This window comes from Leptodactylus fuscus, chromosome 3, assembly GCF_031893055.1.
Source record: "Leptodactylus fuscus isolate aLepFus1 chromosome 3, aLepFus1.hap2, whole genome shotgun sequence".
NCBI classification, from domain to species: domain Eukaryota; kingdom Metazoa; phylum Chordata; class Amphibia; order Anura; family Leptodactylidae; genus Leptodactylus; species Leptodactylus fuscus.
Window position 1 is genome coordinate 64,584,890 of NC_134267.1, and position 19,734 is coordinate 64,604,623.

Genomic DNA, 19,734 nt, shown 5'->3' on the forward strand with positions numbered 1-19,734 from the left:
AACTTTAAGGCTAATAGGAGGAAGTGGCTCGGACCCAGGTGGCGGGGGCGTGGCTCCGCCCACTGTCCCTCCCCCAGCCGGCCTATTTAAACCCCCCTCCACCACAAGATGGTACCTGTCGCTCCGGTTACAGGCACTTCTGAAGCATTGCTGCCTCAGGATTCAAAGCTCAAGAGCTGGAACTGCTAGTTCGTGCTATCAAGGTTGGTGGAGGGGAGAGTGGGCTGGGGCTGTAACTGTGGTCCGGATTTTTTATATAGTGCTCCTTGGGTTCTTGTCTCTTTCCTTCCTCCCTTTAGTATGTCCTCCTCATCATCTTCGACCCTCCCTCGGAGGAAGACCACGGCGAAGAGGAGAAATTTGTCTTGTGCCCAATGTAAAATCCCCCTCCCTGATGCCTGTGAATACAGGTACTGCCAGGGATGCAGAGCGCCTCCCTCTGAGGCTACCCCGATCAGAGAGATGGTCTCCTGGGTTAAGGACTTCGTTTCCCAGTCCATGAGAAAGGTGGACAAGACCATTTCCCACCTCGCCAAGAGGCCCCGGCTGGAGGCTTCGGAGCCCTCCCTCCCGCCTCTTGAGAGGCTTCACATCGGGGAGGTTGAGTCCTCTGAGGAGGACCCTGTGGAGGTGGAGAAGGAGGTGTTTCCCCTCGACAAGATGGGCAGACTTTTCAGAGTCCTCAGATCATGTGATCGGGAGGCAGGGGAAGGGCCAAGCAGGAGGGCTAAGTCCTTTAAGGCTAATACTGACCTGGTCCAGGTAATGGAGGGCGAGTGGAAGCGACCCGAGAAAGCATTTACACCTTCCGCTAGATTCAGGGCACTCTTCCCTATGTCAGAGTCCCAGCAGGGTGTCTGGGGACCACCGCCTAAAGTTGACGTGGCAGTTGCCAAACTATCCCGCCGGACAGTCCTGCCAGCCGAGGACGGCTCAAGCCTGCAGGACCCGTTGGACCGCCGCGTAGAGGGGTCCCTGAGGCGGGCATACTCTGTCGCCTCGTCACAGGCCTCCGTGGCCATATCGGCTAATGAGGTGGTCTCTGCCCTACAGGCCGAACTATCTTCCCTTGCTAGGGACATAGACACGGGGGTCCACCGGGACGACCTCCTATCGGCTATGACCGATATTAATTTACTGGTGGACCACTTGGCTGAATCCTCCAGGTCGCAACTAAAACTCGCCTCCAAATTTATGGCCCTCACCACTGTGGCCAGGCGACCGTTGTGGGTTAAACCATGGAGGGTGGATAACGCCTCCAGACTAGGGCTTTGTACCCTGCCCTTTGAGCCAGGTAGGCTTTTTGGTAAAGCCCTGGACAAAATCATGGAGGATCTGGCGGACACTAAAACCAAAAATCTGCCGCAGCCGCCTGAAAGGAGAAGAACTGCCTTTCGGGGCCGAGGATCCTCCACCAGAGGCTTCAGGGGGCGTGGACGCTCCACTCCCCAGGGCAGAGGTAGAGGACACGGCACTTTCCGCGATCGTAAGAAGGATCCCTGACCCATCAGTGGTCTGCCATCCTGGGAGAAATCGGGCCCGTCCATCTAGGGCCCCGACGCAAAGGTCCCAGGGTCATTTGCTACATCAAGGCTCCACTGGCCGAGAGAACATCTTGCCCTTTTTAGGGCCCCAAACAACTTCATCTTTGAATACCCGTCCAGAAGGATCTCTCTCTAGACTTCTTGGTTTCCAGAATCCTGGGCGAAGGACTCAGGTTCATCTTCGACCTAGACCGCTCCCGCCACGGGATGCGGTTTCCTTAAGGGACCTTCAGGCCAGGTATACTCGCAGGTTCTCTCATAGCTCGGCCCAGGACCTTAGATCAAAGGGACGAACACCCAGATGGAAAACCTTGTCCTCAAATTTCCACCCTCCCAGACGGCAGAACTTCAGCCCCCCCTATTTCCAGGGGAGTAGTATCCACGGGTCTTCCCCCAGCCCCCTAGTAAGGCTGGGGAGCCCTTTAATGGGACAGAGGGCTTCTCTAAGCCAGGATCAAGGAAGACCCGTTAGGATTTTTTACGATTCCATCAAATCTAATCCAGTTCCGGGGATTCACCAGGGACTCTACTACCTGGAGGCACCTTCTCTATGTCAAGAAGCTGCGAGTCCGGAATCGCTGTCCCTAGGGACTAAAAAAGCCTATCCAGTGAACCATCAGTGCCCGGCCATGATTGGCCCGGCAGACCCATCTTCGCGATGGCAGGTCCTCGGTCAGGTTTACCTAGACCCTGTTGACCACAGATGCCTCCCTGTCCAGGGGAGCTCATCTGGGGGAGACCCTGGTACAGAGCACGTGGCGTTACCTGAAGAGAACGCGCTTACCCAGCTGGCGAGAGATTACCAGAGCTCAAGTGAAGCTTCTGACGTGGACTGTACAGTTTCGGGCGTAAAGGACCAGGACGGACAGCCTGATCATAGCCAATTACGGTCATTCCAGACGGAAGATGAGAGCCCTCTCCACGTTACCAGATGCCAGGATCCTCATCTATTCGGATCTATGAATCTCCCAGCGGCCAGCGGTTCAGATTCCAGGTTACAGTCTGCGGGACTGACTCACCAGAATGTGGATGACCTTAGCCAGGTCATCCCCCGACCAGGGTGCCCTCCACTTTCCTACCAAAGGATGAGGTCTCCCCGAGGTGGATCTAATGGCCACCTCAAACAGCGCCGCAATAGAGGAACGTTGCTCCCCAGTTCGGGAAGACAATCCTCTGGCGCTGTATGCCCTGTCAATACCGGGGAGGTTCAGACGGAAGTGCGTCTACCCTCATCAACTGAGGATTCGGAAGGTATTGACAAAACGCAGGCAGAACCAGAGCTTGGCAAGGAGCTCGCCATTCTGGTTAGAAAGGGCATGGTTCACCGTCTTCACTCTCACTGGAGGCTTCCACCAGTGTAAACTCTGGTAATCCGGAACAGTCGGCCCTATCAAGGCCTGAACAGATGCAACCTCACTGCCTGGAGGGTAGCCAGCCTTTAGCTGGCAAAAGAGGATTATCCCAGGGAGTGCTAAGAACTTTGGCGCACTCAAGAGCGGAGTCAACTAACCAGAGCTACCGGAGGGTCGCCCGAATCTTTCAGAACTGGTGTTCGAGTAACCAGCGCGACCCTGATAGGAATGCAGTCTTGGAGTTCCTACAAGACGGCCTGGAGAAGGGGCTAGCACCTGCTACCTTGAAAGTCCAAGTCTCAGCTCTGTCCGCTCTCCTGGAGACCCGGCTAGCACTAGATCCTCTGATTAAACAATTTCTAAGAGGGGCTAGTAGACTTCGTCCTCAGGTGCAGTCTCCGGTCCCGAGCTGGGACCTGGCCGCAGTTCTGCAGGGGCTCTGTGCGCCCCCCTTCGAGCCCCTAGCTGAAGTGGATTTGAAGTACCTAGCATACAAGATAACTTTCCTGTTGGCAATAACCTCCGCCAAGAGGGTCGGTGAACTACAAGCCCTAGCGGCTTCTGAGCCATTTATAACCTTCTTTCCAGACAGAGTGCAACTAAGGTTCGTCCCAGGATTCTTGCCAAAGGTACCCACACCTCAGAACATTAACCAGGCAATCGTCTTACCAGCATTTTTCCCCTCTCCCACCTCTGAGTGGGAAGAAAGGATGCACAAGTTGGACTTGGTGAGAGCGTTGCAGATCTATCTTGAGCGGACTGCGTCCTTTCGGAAGTCGGAGAATTTGCTGATCAATGTGTTTGGCCACACCAAGGGGACCAAAGCATCCAAACCAACTCTATCAAGATGGATTAGAGAAGCCATTATCTGCTCCCTACGTGCTCAGGACCTCCCAGTACCAGACCTTATCCGTGCCCATGCCACCCGAGCAGTGGCGACATCATGGGCCGAGAGACGTTTTCTTTCCTTGGAACAGATATGTGCAGCGGCTTCTTGGAGTTCTCAGCTAACTTTCGCCAAACATTATAGACTTGAGTGGCGAACAAGGGAGTCCACAGCATTTGGACATTCAGTATTGGCATCAGCTTGCCAGGATCACCCGCCCTAGGGTAAAGCGATACTTGCTAAATCCCCAGTTGTGCTGCTGTTGGGCGTAGGGGGAACGAAAGATTGTGAATGACAATCTGTTTTCCCTTAGCCCAAACAGCAGTACAAGGCTCCCTCCCTATGCTGTATTTGTACTATTTGTTTGTACTATGTCATATTACTCCTGTTAAATAGATGTCTAAAACCTTTTACTTGCTACTAACACAAAGGGGAGTTGGTCCTCTGACCTCTTATAGGGGTTGATTGCTGTTAGGTAATTAAATATTCCACCTGTCCTAACAGCTCATAGGGGCAGGATTATCCCCAGTTGTGCTGCTGTTTGGGCTAAGGGAAAACAGATTGTCATTCACAATCTTTCGTTTTTTTGCTGCATTTTTTTTGAGCCAAGGCCAGGAGTGGATTGAGCAGAAGGTAAAAGTATAAGAACTTCTTCTATATTTCCCATTCATTTTGTAGCCATTCTTGGCTTTGACTTAAAAACCCGCAACAAAATCTGCAGTAAAAAAAGCTGTGTTTTTGCAAAGTGGGGCCTTAGCCTAAAGGGGTTGTTTCATATGTATGTTAAAATTTTTGCATAGCCAAACTAATTGCTTGTAACCCTTTATCAATCAGGTGTACAAGCAACATAATATATCTATGTCTATCCCTAAACACAATAAAATATTTATGTACATACAGAATTATCAAATAGGACCATTATACCAGGACTAAATACTGTCATGTCACCCACTGACCGCTATACTAGGACTAAATACTGTCACGTCACCCGTTGATCGCTATACCAGGACTAAATAATATCACGTCAGCCACTGACAGCTTTACCAGGACTAAATACTGTCACATCATCCTCTAACCACTATACCAGGACTAAATACTAAATACTACTAAATACTAAAGACTAATACTAAAATCTACAACAACAAAAAAAAAAATTGCTTTTCTGTAACATGAGACACAGAGATTATGGCGCAAGCCTGCAGCCATTTTCTTGTGGCTGCTTACACAGTACGCTTGTGTAAGCAGCCACAAGAAAATGGCCGCAAGCATGAGCAGTCGGCTCTGTCCGATGGCAGAGCCGACTGCGCATGCGTGCCATTTAAAGTCAGAAGAAACCATCGGAAGAAGATGTCACGGAGATGGCGTGCAAGAAGAAGACAGAGGAAGTCACTGGAGAGTTTACTCGCAGCACTTTGGACATCCCCAGTGCTGCAAGAAAACTCATTAGCATACCGAAGAAAACTGGGATATCTACGGAACGGCGGCACGGAGAAGACATCTAAAGGTAAGAGTAGAATAGACTTTCTTAAGGCTATTCCTATGTAATAGGGAGAAAAAAAATTCAATTTTAATGATTGAATCCCTTTAACTGTCTTCTTCCTGTCTAGACTTACTTCTGCGGGGAACGGCTCCTCCTCTTCTTTGATTCTGCCAGTGCCTGCTTAGCAGTCCTGGCACTGTGCTGTAGCCTTCACAGCATCTCTCCTTCAGGCTCCCACTCTTGTGCAATAGAGATGGAGTATTGGTTACAGTGCAAAGCCGGGACTCCAACTCTTTTGCACCCACGGTGGAAGAGATGCTCCCCGCAGGAGGGAGCCTGGAAGGAAGAGAGGTATGTACGCTGGGGTAGAGGGTGGAGTAGTAGTGATGTGACGTTTCGTTTCTGGAAATGGGGAAATTGGTCATCACCAGATAATCAGAAAATGTCCCTGGGGTGGTTTATGGGTAACTATATATTTTTGATAAATTACGTTAATTAGAAAGTAGGCAGGGGAGGGTGTAGGTTAGTGTAAGAATTTCTATTCATTCCAGACAAAAAAAAAAGTTGACTATTTTGGCTCCATATTTAATAGAGTCCTCTTTGCTCTGTAGATAGCAACTTTATGGTTGAAAGGGGCAGGGACAACAGTTTGGGGCGGAGTCTGCAGGGCAATAAAAGCAGTGAAAGGAGTCAGCTCTTAGCCACTAGATTATCTCTGTTGTTGACTTGATAGAGCCGACACATACAGCCAAGTCACTCACAAACTACACATCACTACTGTGCACAACTGCCTAAGTCCTATGTGTGGTCTTATCAAAGATATTCCTACTGAAACATTGACTTAAAAAAGTGATTTTTGGTCAGGATAAGAGGTGGTCTGCTGATGGAGAGGCAGCTTCCATAGAGTATAACAGACAACATACTTGAAAGTGGGCCGCACCACTAAGAACAAGACTGTTCACTTATAAGGACACGCGGCAATGTGGCCAATGTTACTGATACCACAGGCCTTGTCACATGGTTGTCCCATAGACTGAAGAGTGAGGTAATACACATGACTGAATAAGTGACCACCCCCACAGCAGCCATATTGTTGCAAAAATAGGGTTCAGGCGCTGTATGAACCCTAACGGCCAAAGAAATGTTCAGACAAGGTGCTGTCATATTTGCAGGTGAGTTTTCATGATAATATATTATATTATGTAGTATAATCTTTATTTGTAGACTATTTTCTACCACATGAGCACACTTAGATATTGCCAGTGTCCAAACAGTGTTCGCTCATCTCTAATTGCCACAAGAATCTCTAGGGTTTAGTCTGCTCACTCTCCCGCGCTCTCCCTCACCACACGTGCCCACGCCTCATTCATTACCAGATGGAAAGCGCGCCCTAGTGGGCGTGAGAGGGAGCGCGCATGTGTGACAGCTCCAGGCTGCCTGTTGACAGCTCACTGCAGGGAACCACCACTTACAAGGTGTCAGGGAACTTTCCAGCAGCTGTGCAGCTTTACATGCACTGAAGAGACAGACAGCACGGCCACTGCAAGGCAGCTGTATCAATGCAACATCACCTGGTGAGTACTTCAGTGCATCACTGGCTACAAGCATGCAGTGTGTGCTACAGGTTTTCTCTAGTTTACAATTCTCCTGACTTACATGCAGAGGGCAGCTATAAAATATAAAGGTGTCATGTAGTTATAATAGAGTCAATGATATAGATTTCTATGGCTGGTAGAACTAGTGCCTTGCAAATAATTCATCTGGTATATTCTGGGAGTTGTGGTACTAGAGCACCTGAGGAGTCAGCTATTGGCCACTATACATTTAGCAAACCATTTCTGTGGTATATCCTGGGAGTTGTAGTACTTCAGGGTAGTCTAATATTGTGCATTTCTGCCATTCGGACTGTACCTGTATATAGCAGGTTATGTAACAGTAGTAACCTCCATGCACTGTCATATCTGCTCTCAGTGCTCTATGACATTACACTTGGATATAGCAGATGACATTACTTTACACATCTCCTGCACAGTTTCTTGCAGTGCTATAAGACTACACTATATGCGCCAGTACATGCAGTATCTTATTATCAGGATTGCCTGCGTCTGTATTAATGGTTTTCTTTCCTGTATGGTTTATTTAAAATTGCTGTTTCACACTGAGATAAAGCTGTAAGAGGAAGTGTATATGTGGTAGATGGAGTGTGAGCTCAGACTTCTGTAACTCTACTCAAACTTCCTGTTTCTTTTTAAAGATTAATTCTGAAATTCAAATAAAGCTGAAGTGATGCCGGTGTTTAGCCGCAGATGGGGTTACGTGACAACCTGTTTCTGTCATGTGACCTGTTTTGGCGCCACTTACAAAGTAGACTGCATCCACCACATAGTACTTGCTTGTGATAGCACCCATCTGTATGCCGTGTGCTGAAGTGTTTCATGTGATGATGTAATGTGATCGCTGTTACAGAACTTAACCTGTTATTGATGAGGGGCACACTATCCCACATCTACATCTAATAGTCTTAGCATGTGTATTAAGCTGTTATGTATTACAAGCCCCCCAACAAGCCAAGGTCATATAGAAGAGGAAAGGAGATCTGACTCACTAAGAATTGACATAATAAAGATTGGCATGAGGTAGAGCAGTAAATAGAAAAACAGCTCACCTTTGTTTGCATAATATTGTGTAATGTATTCTTAAAGGGTTATTCCCATATTAGCGCATTGCTGGCAACATAGGAGTAACTGCTTGTAAGGCCCGACCATCAGGCCATGACTTATGGAAAGGAATGTGCAGTGCTGTTCTACATGGTTACAAAACTCCCATTAAAGTGAATGGATGCTAGAGAAACAGTGTACTTATAGACAGTGTATGGAAACAGTGTAGCACAGTCACCGTGCTACACTGTTTCAATAGCTTTTTTAATCTCTAAGGCGGCGTTCACGTTTGCGCCACTGTCCGTCTGCTCTGATTCCGCCAAAATTCCAGGAAAAACAGCTTGGGGACAGCTTGTCGGCGATCAGTCTAAAAACCCATTCATTTCAATGGGATTCTAAAGCAAACCGCCAGTGTCTGTATGCAGCCTCTCCGCCGTGAAACCGTTTTTTGTTGTTTTTTTTTATTTCCACGGACACAAAGTCATGCATGTCTGACTTTGTGTCCGTGCAAAAAAAACAAGCTGATTGACTAGGCTGAGGTTACGTGTATCAGTTGTACCTAGCCAGTTTTAGGCCTGGGTTGGACGTTTTTCAGCACTTTGCATCCATAATCATATAGAAAAATGCTGCATGCAGTATTTCTTTTCTCCTGCACATGCAGAAATCCAGTGTCAACACTTGATAGAGAGGAGACTATGAGTAGTGTGTCCAGTAAAGTTCTAGATCTATAACATGAAGCTACTGGTCCTTGAGGCACAAGCTATACCTTGTTCTACCTCCTTACCATATATGATATGACACCTTGAGCGGACCTCTCATGTCCTCGGGCGCCTGTAGTTTTATATACCGCTAGAAAGCCAGCTTTCCAGATATGTGCCCCTGGTGAAAAGCTATCAGTGCCATTACCGTAGCTCTTCACTGTCAGAAGGGTGTTTTGACAGTCTGTTAGGAACGCCCCTCCTGACAGTATTGTCCATAGCACTGCAGTGTCAGAGGGGGTGTTCCTTACTGCCCAGCGATGACGCAGAGTGGTGAGTAATGCCCCCCGCTTCCTGACAGTACTCGTCCATTGACTAATGATAAGGTCATAAGTGCGTTTATGACTAATTGACCAATAATCTTAGGTAACTGTCCTCGTCTTAATGAATAAGGCTGAGGGCCGGTGGTCAAGAAATCACACCACTCTATGTGTTGGTAGCCATTCTTCTCTCAGCTAAAATGTAAGCAAACGCACTTTTTACTGAGACCACAGAGTTAAATAGTATCAGAGAAAGGAAGTGATATAACAATAACACAATTTTTCATATTCATTCCTGATTGGTATGATACATCTCAATCAAACAGAAAAAGTTTAAGCAGTTCCATATGTAGCCAGCTGTTCCTGCTCCTGCATGTTAACCTTGGGGAGCTGTCTTGTGGCAGCAAGCCAAGCATTTGTTTTTCTTGCACCCATCTTGGATACAGGCGCCATCTTATGATATAACATTATACCAGTTTCAAGCATAAGCAACTATATCTAGCATTCAGCTTTTTTCATACATCACATAATTATAAACTTCACACTAGTACTGGGGGGCATTCCTCAGTGTCATGGCTGGGTGGTGAGGAACATCCCCTCACTGTATAGTGCTACACACTATACAGTCAGGAGGTGCGTTCCTCACAGACTGTTACCCACTTTATGTAGCTGGGTGCCATTTGTATTGATGACCAATTAGCGATGCAGAGTGACCTTCTAGTAATATTTTGGTCCGCTAGGTATTTTTTGGTACTTTGTTGCAGTTCAAAAATTACAAAAGCAGGTGGAGGCGAACGGAGGAGATCCAGGACTGTGGAAAAGGAGCTTTAGTATTGGAGGGCACCTACTGAAAATGACTGATGTTCACGTAAGTAATACAAGTGGTTACAGTTCTACTCAGTAAGCAGTCACCATTGTTTCCAGCAATTAATGCGGGGGGAGGGGGAAAACCAAAATAAATTTGCGTGGGTTTCCTCAGGGGTACTCTGGATTCCTTCCACACTCCAAAGACACATAGATTGTGAGCCCTATATGGGACATGACTGTAAATGTCTGTAAAAGCCATGTGGAATATGATGGCACTATACTGTATAAGTAAGCAAAATAAATAAAGCACAGCCATGTTCTGTGAAGTCACGAGACATATCCAATGATCACGGGTTGGTTTGCCATTTTGAGGGCTCCACGCAAAATTATATCTGAGGAGCTCTCCAATGAAACTTTCTAGGCCACATCCCCTCTGTCCTGGGGGTTCAGTTCAAAAAGTCCTCATTAGCCTCCAGTCAGTATAATTTCTAAGTAAAGTTACCTTTTGCATTATTCCAATAGAACTCCTAGGCTTCACTGTGATTGGTTGCTATGGTCGACTAAAGTACTTTTACATTAAGACTATTTGAAAAATTTTTCCCCATAAAGCATAAGGCAGCTTCAAGCCATAGGACCATTTAGACAGCCTCAGCCGCTTTTTCAGTGCTTCAAAATAACTAAATCTAGTCAAAAGATTGTCACTGACCCGGCACTCACTTAAGACTGGTGTTTGCGGTTGACTGATTGGGGCAGATTTATTACAATGGTCTAAAAGCCAAACTGTCTAATGCTGGATTCACACTAGCTTTGCCTCTCTGTTGTTTGTGTCTGCCGGATGACTCAAACAATGCAGAAACTGACCTCTAAAACAGCGGTAATACACAGAGCCTGGGGGACACCATTGACTGTAATGGAGTCTTTTGGGTGGTCTTGGTTTTTAAACTGAAACTGACAGAAAAAAAGTCCTCTGGGGTTATTTATCATCTGCCCCTTTTCTGGCCTATCTTTTTGCAGGTTCACCTATTTTTTATTTTTTTATTTTTTTTTTAGACTATTTTTTACTGTGGTGGGGATTTATGATGTAGGCGCACCTCCTTGGTTAAATGTTATGTTAGTTAGTTTTGAAGCAGTTTTTTGTGCCTTGTGCAAAAAGACACAAATGTTTGAAAATTGCTTAAACTCACTTTAGGAAAGTAGACAGAATACCAGATAGAAGACCGCAATCCTTCCAGACTTCATTAAAATATAACTTTTAATCCATGCTTGTTAAAATTCCAGAAAAAGACATAAAAATGTGAAAAAGTAGGAAAACACGAAAATAAGTGCATAAAAACCCGCTAACGCGTTTCAGGGCTGTATTGTCCCTTAATCATAGCCATTATGATATGCATATCATGCAAATGCACATACAACCGAAAGCTATCAGTGTAGGCTGCGCAGCTGTGGCCTACACTGACTGCAGAGAGTGACCTCTGCCCCGACGCAGGCGCGATGACGTCATTGCGCCTGCAGTCTGAAGGAGGAGGACACGCGGCGACTCTTCATTGGTAAGTATAGTAGAGTGTGTGTGTGATTGTGTTTGTTGTACTGAGAAGCATATAATACAGTGGGGTGGGGGGTTACTGAGGAACATATCATACAGTGGGGCGGGCGTACTGAGGAGCAGATAATACTGTATGTGGGGGAGCATATAATACAATACGGGGGTACTGAGGAGCATATAATACAGTGGAGTGGAGGTTGTACTGAGGAGCATATAATACAGTGGGGTGGGGGGTGTACTGAGGAGCATATAATACAGTGGGGTGGGGGGTGTACTGAGGAGCATATAATACAGTGGGATGGGGGGTGTACCGAGGAGCAGATAATACTGTGTGTGGGGGAGCGTACTGAGGAGCATATAATATAATGCGGGGGTACTGAGGAGCATATAATACATTGGGGTTGGGGGGCGTACTGAGCAACATATACAGTGGGGTGGGGGGTGTACTGAGAGCATATAACACAGTGAGAGGGCGTACTGAGGAGCATATAATACAGTAGGGCGGTACTGAGGCACAATATTGCGTGTGTGGGGGCATACTGAGGAGCAGATAATACTGTGTGTGGGGGAGCGTACTGTGGGGGGCCTGCTGTAGAGCGTATAATACTGTGGGAGTGCTACTGTGGATCATATAATCTTAATTTTTTTTTAAAACTATATTTCGGCCCTCCAGTGGTTTGAGGGACATTGAACTGGCCCCCTGTTTGAAAAGTTTGAGAACCCCTGATCTGTACACTATATAGCAGGGTCTCAAACTCAACTCAGCATGTGGGCCGCAGAGCAAGATCCCAGCCAGTCGGCGGGCCGCACCGCGGCAAATTTAGCTCCACTCACTTTTATGTTGACTCCGCCCATTCATTTTTCATGTGCCCCCACACTGTATAATCCTCCTATAGTCACCTGTAAACTATATGTCCCCCCTCCATCTTTCCCCCAGTTACATATACACCCTTCATCTGCCCCCAGATTCATGTCCCCCCATCTCTTCCCCCTGATTCATGTCCCTCCATTTCTGCCCCAGTGTCATGCCGTTCTCCCCCCTCCCTTCGTCTGCCCCCAGTGTCATGAGCCCCTTCATTCCACCTCAATGTTTAAAGAGGACCTTTCACCATTTTGCCCACAGGCAGTTCTATATACTACCGGAAAGCTGACAGTGCGCTGAATTCAGCGCACTGTCGGCTTTCCCGATGTGGGCCCAGTGTGAAGAGCTTACGGTCCGGTACCGTAGCTCTTCTATGGTCAGAAGGGCGTCCTTCTTCACAGCACAGCCAATCGCGCTGTACTGTGAGAGCCGGGAGGAACGCCTCCTCCCTCTGCTCGCAGTACTCGTCCGTAGACGAGCATTATCAGGGAGGGAGGGGGAGTTCCTCCCGACTCTCACAGCACAGCGCGATTGGCTGTGCTGTGAAGAACTGACCATAGAAGAGCTACAGTACCGGACCGTAAGCTCTTCACACTGGGCCCACATCAGGAAAGCTGACAGTGCGCTGAATTCAGCGCACTGTCAGCTTTCTGGCAGTATATAGAACTGCCTGTGGGCAAAATGGTGAAAGGTCCTCTTTAACACACAAAAAACACTTATACTCACCATCCAACGCTCCCCCGCCACGCTCTGCAGTTTCACTAATAGACCTGTAGGCGCGATGTGGTGATGTGACGTCATCACATCGCGCCTATATGTCCACTAGCCGGAATGTAGCGGCTAGTGGATATAATCATCCCGCAATGTATTCAACTCGGATCCGGCGTCCCTAGGCTTGTGCGGGCCGCACAAAATTGTTCGGGGGGCCGCTAGTTTGAGACCCCTGCTATATAGGCTCTTAATACAGTAAACAAAATGGCTCAAGGCTCTCTCATGACTTCTTGCACTGCAGTTATTGTCTGGAGTTGCACCTCATACTCTTCTTACAGTCACTCTGTACGTAATTGGCTTAAAATTCTGTTCCAAAGCAAGTGAGCTAATAGGTGGTATAATCTTAGATCAAAAAACTTGAGTCTTCAAGTTGATACCTTTTTTAATGGCTAACTAATAATGATGACAGATTATAAGCTTTCGGGATAACTGATCCCTTCCTCAGGTATAGTATAAAAACAATTTCTGAAGGATGTATGTTTATGTAAAAATAGGCACATAAGGATAGAATGTTAGGTGGGAGGGTGGATAGTCATTGGTACATACAAGTAAACAATCAGTGCACTAGGTCCTTAAATTGTTTCCTAGTATGTACCAATGACCATCCACCCTCCCACCTAACATTCTATCCTTATGTGCCTATTTTTACATAAATATGCATCCTTCAGACACTGAGGAAGGGATCAGAGAATGGATCATAGCCATTTTTAAAGGGATCAACTACTGAAGATTCTCAAGTTTTTTTGTTTTTTTTTATATTTCATACCCACTGGCTAACATGGTACAAAAATATACTTTTTCCTTAGGCTGGTCTTACTCGACCGTATTGAATGTACGGTCCGCAAGTTGCTAATCAGCAACACTAGTTGCTGATCGGCAACATAGACTCCGCAGACGTCCGTGTCCTGCCGCACTTGCCCATAGAGTTCTATGGGCGAGTCCGTTCAATGCCGCAATTCACAGCCATTACGGACATGTTCTAGAAATTGCGGACCACGGTTGCGGCCTGGCCACACCATGGATAATAATATTAATAATAATAATACATTTTATTTATATAGCGCCAACATATTCCGCAGCACTGTACAATTTATAGGGTTCAGATACAAACATACATAACAAAGAACGTAATTTCACACAATGGGACATACATAACAAAGAACGTCATTTCACACAATGGGACTGAGGGCCCTGCTCAAAAGAGCTTACAATCTATGAGGTAGAGGGGGTGACACAAGAGGTAGCAGGGGCGGCATTGCTTATACAGTGTTCAGACAATTTTGTGCATTAGGAATTGTGATAGGCTTGTCTGAAAAGATGCGTCTTTAGTTTGCGTTTTAAACTGTAGAAGTTGGGAGTTAATCTTATTGTCCGGGGTAGAGCATTCCAGAGAAGTGGTGCAGCTCGGGAGAAGTCTTGTATACGAGCGTGGGAGGTTCTGATAATAGAGGATGTAAGTGTTAGATCATTGAGTGAGCGGAGAACACGGGTTGCGCGGTAGACAGAGATGAGGGAAGAAAAGTAGGGAGGTGCGGCATTATGGAGAGCCTTGTGGATGAGAGTAATAACTTTATATTTTATTCTATAATGAATAGGCAGCCAATGTAGTGACTGGCACAGACCAGAGGCATCGCTGTAGCGTCTAGCCTGATAGATGAGCTTGAAATATCCGGTGTTGTAAGAGGCCGCATTGAATATAATGTGTCCGCAATTGAAAACCCTCAATTGCGGACTTGCATTACGGCCGTGTAAGTCCAGCCTTAACCTTAGATCAGACATTGTAGGTTGTTCACATTAACCATACAGCCAGCAACGAACCAGATTTATCATCCAATATCACAGTTTGGCCGTTTTTCGTTTAAACTGTCATACTATTAGTAAATGTGGGATGGTGTGTTGGCAGTAATGGTGATTCATACATTTCTACTTTATAACTATAAAACCCAGTAGGCACTAAGTATCTAAGTGATGTTTGTTACAGTACAGTTATGAAATGGGCTGTGTACTTTTCTGCACTTGCTTTATTAGTATATGGTGATTTAGCAGGTAATTTTGGAAGTAAATATTAAAACAATCTCTAAACCTACTTTGGAATGACCTTAGTGCACATGGTATAAATGTGAGGACTGTAGGTATAGTATAGTTTTGACATATGAGATACTGTAGCTTTCTTAAGGAGTTACTTTTGGATTTCTTGTTGATGTTGTTAATATTAGCTTTTTGTAGTCCCATTATGTCAAAATAATAAAGCTTAAAAACGCCAAACAAGAATATTACTATAGCCCTTTTAAATAGTAAATGCTCAGACCAAATATTGGCACCCCCGATGAGCTGCAGTATAGAAAGAGACTGCAAAGATCTGTTCACAAGCTGTTTGAATTAACAATCTGTTTTCAATCCACCCTGTTAGGAGCCTCCCTTTCAAATAACAGCTGGAACTGGAGGATTAAGAAAAGGCACATGTCAGTCAGCAAAAAAACTAAGCTTTATTTTATTTCAGATGGTCCTTTCAAGGGGTTATTCAGCTTCAGATCAATTAACGTTTTGTATCTATTCCTATTCCTCATGGTTTTCTAGATCTATGCTTGTTGTCAATTATTGTGCAAACTTCCAGTGAATAAAAATCAGTCCATGGTAATGTGATGAACACAGGTGCACAGCTCATTACCTGGCAGATGTCTGATTACTGTTCTGTGACTATAACGAGCTTTGCGCCACTGCCCATCACATGACCATTGACAATGACCAAGGACTCATTTTTTATCTACTGGGAGTAAGCAGAAAGATTGAAAGCAAGCAGAGATCTAGAAAACTGAGGAATTGCTACAGAAAATATATTGGAAAACAGTATAACTTTTTTTCGTACAACAAATATTTGTCTCTTAATATTAGTCTGAAAGTGGATAACCCATTTGATGGGGTCATCACAGACATTCATCACCTTCACTTATCCCAGTCCTAGTGGTTGGATCTTCAAATTTCCAGGGAGTACGGAGTGATAGTAGTCATACAAAATCAATGCTCTGTTAGCTTTTATGGGACTGACGGAGAAAGAAAAGCGAATGGAGCAATGGGTCCAGCATGTCCATAACCACTTCATTCACCCATGGAAACCCTGTTATTGTAATTACTGGGAATGTCAGCAGTTGGACTCCTAGTAATCAGACATTTAACAACTATCCCACGGGTATCAGTTAAAGAGGACCTTTCACCACTTTTGGGCACATGCAGTGTTATATACTGCCAGAAAGCCGACAGTGCGCTGAGTTCAGCGCACTGTCGGCTTTCCCGATCTGTGCCCGGTGTAAAGAGCTTACGGTGCCGGTACCGTAGTGCTCTATGGTCAGAAGGGCGTTTCTGACCATTAGCCAGAGACGTCCCTCTGCCTCGCGGCGCCAATCACGCTGTGCTGTGAGAGCCGGGAGGAACTCCCCCCCCCCCCCCCTCCCGCTCCTGATAATACTCGTCTATGGACGAGCTGTGTGAGCAGAGGGAGGGGGGAGTTCCTCCCCGCTCCACAGCACAGCGCGATTGGCGCCACGAGGCAGAAGGACGTCTCTGGCTAATGGTCAGAAACGCCCTTCTGACCATAGAGCACTACGGTACCGGCACCGTAAGCTCTTTACACCGGGCACAGATCGGGAAAGCCGACAGTGCGCTGAACTCAGCGCACTGTCGGCTTTCTGGCAGTATATAACACTGCATGTGCCCAAAAGTGGTGAAAGGTCCTCTTTAAAGGAGTCTTCCCATCTCCCTCTCTCATCATTTTTCCTCCTCTTTCTTCACAGGTCGGTAGCTGTTGAAGTCCATCGGGTTGAGTTTCTTTGGGACTGGTACCACACAAGATGTTTTCCACAGTTGTGGTACCACTCCTAGCTTTAGACTCATATTGTACATGTGTGTAATAACACTACACAGCTGGTCTCCACTCATTTTAAGAACTCTTGCGCTTATTCCATCGTGTCCTCCAGCCTTGTCTGCTTTAATCCTCTTGATTTCCCTACACACTTGACTCACTGCGGATGAGATAGCCAGATGGCAATTGACTGCAAGTCAATGGGGTGGGGTCGGGTCGGGTGTGTGAGGGGAGGGGTGATGACTGACATGCTGATGAAGGGAAAGTTGGGGCAGAGTCAAATCTGTTGAAGAATAGATTAAGCCCTTCCTACCTCTTTCAATCTGGAGACCTGCATTCTGCTCATGGCCAGATTTTTTTTCTTAAAGGGGTTGGCCACTTTCAGACCAATATTGACAAACAAATCTACAATAAAAAGATATACAATTTTCCAATATACTTCCTGTATCAATTCCTCACGGTTTTCAAGGATAAAAGTCTGACCATGGTCATGTGATTTACGGTCCATGGTCATGTGATGAGCACACAGGTGCCGCTCGTTATAGTCACAGCACAGTAATCAGACATCTGCCTGGTAATCGAGTATAAGCCAAGGGGGACTTTTTCAACACAAAAATTGTGCTTAAAAATTCGGCTTATACTAGAGTATATACAGTATATATTTATGTATATGCAGTATTTAAGAAGAAAAATTAGAATTTGGGTTTTTATTTTTTTTATTTTTTTTTTTTTTTTTTTAATATCCTAAGTATATGAAGACCTATACTGAGAATAGATGGGTGGAAGCCTCATACATTATTTAATGTATTTCTGCATTTTATGAATCAATACTACGGTCTTACACATACTTTTAGCTTTCACTATTGACCACAAAAGCTTTGCAGGGACTGAAAACAATTTGTCAGTGAACACCCAACCTCCCTGCTAAACCAAACCCACAAAACTTAGAACAGTACAAGTAGAGTGGATCTTACTTCCGCACTACTTCACTTTCTGCTTTGAAATATAGTATCTTTTGCAATAAAGTAAAATGTGCTATAACCATATCCAGGCTAAAACGTAGCCCATCAGGAGAACAGATATGTAGTAGCTTCTACTTCTGCAGATCTCCTTTAATATACCGGTTGACTGCTGTTCATATATATGTATGTATGTATGTTTCACTGTGCACTTGGTAGATAGAGATCTGCATTTGGAAGTTGTTTGATACTTCCCCATTTACTTTTTGTCTGCTGTAACTAAATCCTTGTAAGGAGGTGGCATATTACTGGAATGGTACAGCTCATTTTTCTTTACTCAGAGGAACAACATGTTTGTTGATGTCACTGTCACTTTACATGGAACACAGAGTTTAGTGGTTCACATGCACACTAGATGAACAGTTGTAGGACACCAGTTTAGCTTGGAACTACTTATAGGTACCTTACCAGGGTACAAAGGAGAGTGAACTATACCAGTGACTAGACCTTCAGAGGGATGGGTTGCACTTAAGGGTCAGATGAGTGATTGCCCTTGTCTGAACCACCTGTGTCCCTGTGAATCTCTGCAGAGCTCCCCCTCAACACAGTTTCCTCTGCCTAGGTTTAATTTGTGAGGTTGCACCAACTTTTTCTATACAATTGCCCTGGCCCTCATTTGGGTCTTCATTATTGCTGGGCCGCTGCCTGTCGCAATAATTTTTCCTGACCACTCGTGGCTGCAGATTAACAGATGCATAAGCGGCCCATTTTTAGGACAATGGAAGTCAATGGGTACATACAAGTCTGTTTTCTTTAAAGGGAATCTGTCAGGGCGATAAACCAGCCCTGGTATAAAACCTTCTGTGCTTGCAATAAAAATAGAATAATAAAATGGTTTACATTCACACTTCTGCTGTGCTCCTTGCATTGGCTCAGTTCTTCACTGAAGTCAGAGGAATACACCTCGATTTCAATGCACATGCCCCATACCTTCGGCAATTGCACAGTGAAGCCAGGGTGTATGTCCTCAGCTTTACTGAAGAACTGTGCAAGAGCCAGGAGAACCAGAAATGAGTCCAATGAGACGCACAGGATTTTTCTTCCTCATAAGAATTTGGTTGTTCTGACCACTAATTCCCTTCAGTTTCCATGTAAGGGATTACTACATGTTATAGCTCTTTCTTTTATTTACTTCAGAAACTTGTTCCTTCAACCTAAGCACACACTATGAGGCTGGACCTTTTAACGAGACCACTAGGCAACCTGTTCTAAAAGTCCACTGAAAGTATGTAAATCGCTGGCTCCCATACATCAACAGCCTTCCTCACAGACTCTGCAGCATCCTAAGGCTTCTAGCGCCCCCTGTCACTCTCCTAGCCCACCAGCTTACTTCTCAGTGGTGTCTTACCATGGGCCCAGATCTGTGTTCTCCTAATAGCAGATCTCTGTAATTCTCTTATAGTGCACAAACTCACTCACTTGGTGCCAAAAGCACTTATGAACCTTAGCTTCGTCTACAAACATTGCAGTGAAACACTCTTCGATGTAAACCTTGTACAAACACGAGTATTGCAGTATGAAAAGAGGGTCAATCGTACAAATAAATCTTACAAAGACTGAAAATATTTATTTCTGAATGGTAACTTGCTTCATAATCGCATGCTTTCAGTAAAACAGAATTTATTTATTTTTTGTCACCTTGTCCTCTGTCATCACAGTTGGAACGCTAGGTTCACACTAGCGTTCAGCAGTCCGTTCTGTGGTTTTCGTCTTCTACATGCAGAAGACGGAAACCTGTCAGATCGGGTACGGCCGTGAGCGGCAGTGAGCGTTTTATGCTCTCCACCACAAAACAGTTTTTTTTAAAATTGGACACAGAGTACTGCATGTCCGACTGTGTCCGGTTTTAAAAAAAACGGTTTCGCGGCGGAGAGCATAAAACGCTCACTGGCGCTCATGGCCTGACATCTTTTAAACCCATTCAAATGAATGGGTTTGA

General features: G+C 45.6%; 1 long non-coding RNA gene across 1 annotated transcript in view; it reads left to right on the forward strand.

The window, feature by feature from the left end:
- Positions 1-6,725: 6,725 nt before the first annotated feature.
- The window catches only part of LOC142197456 (uncharacterized), a 114,037-nt gene continuing 101,028 nt past the window's right edge, over positions 6,726-19,734 (forward strand). The window contains exon 1 of the long non-coding RNA XR_012715316.1: positions 6,726-6,836. This is a non-coding gene — a long non-coding RNA (uncharacterized LOC142197456). The remainder of the gene's footprint in view (positions 6,837-19,734) is intronic.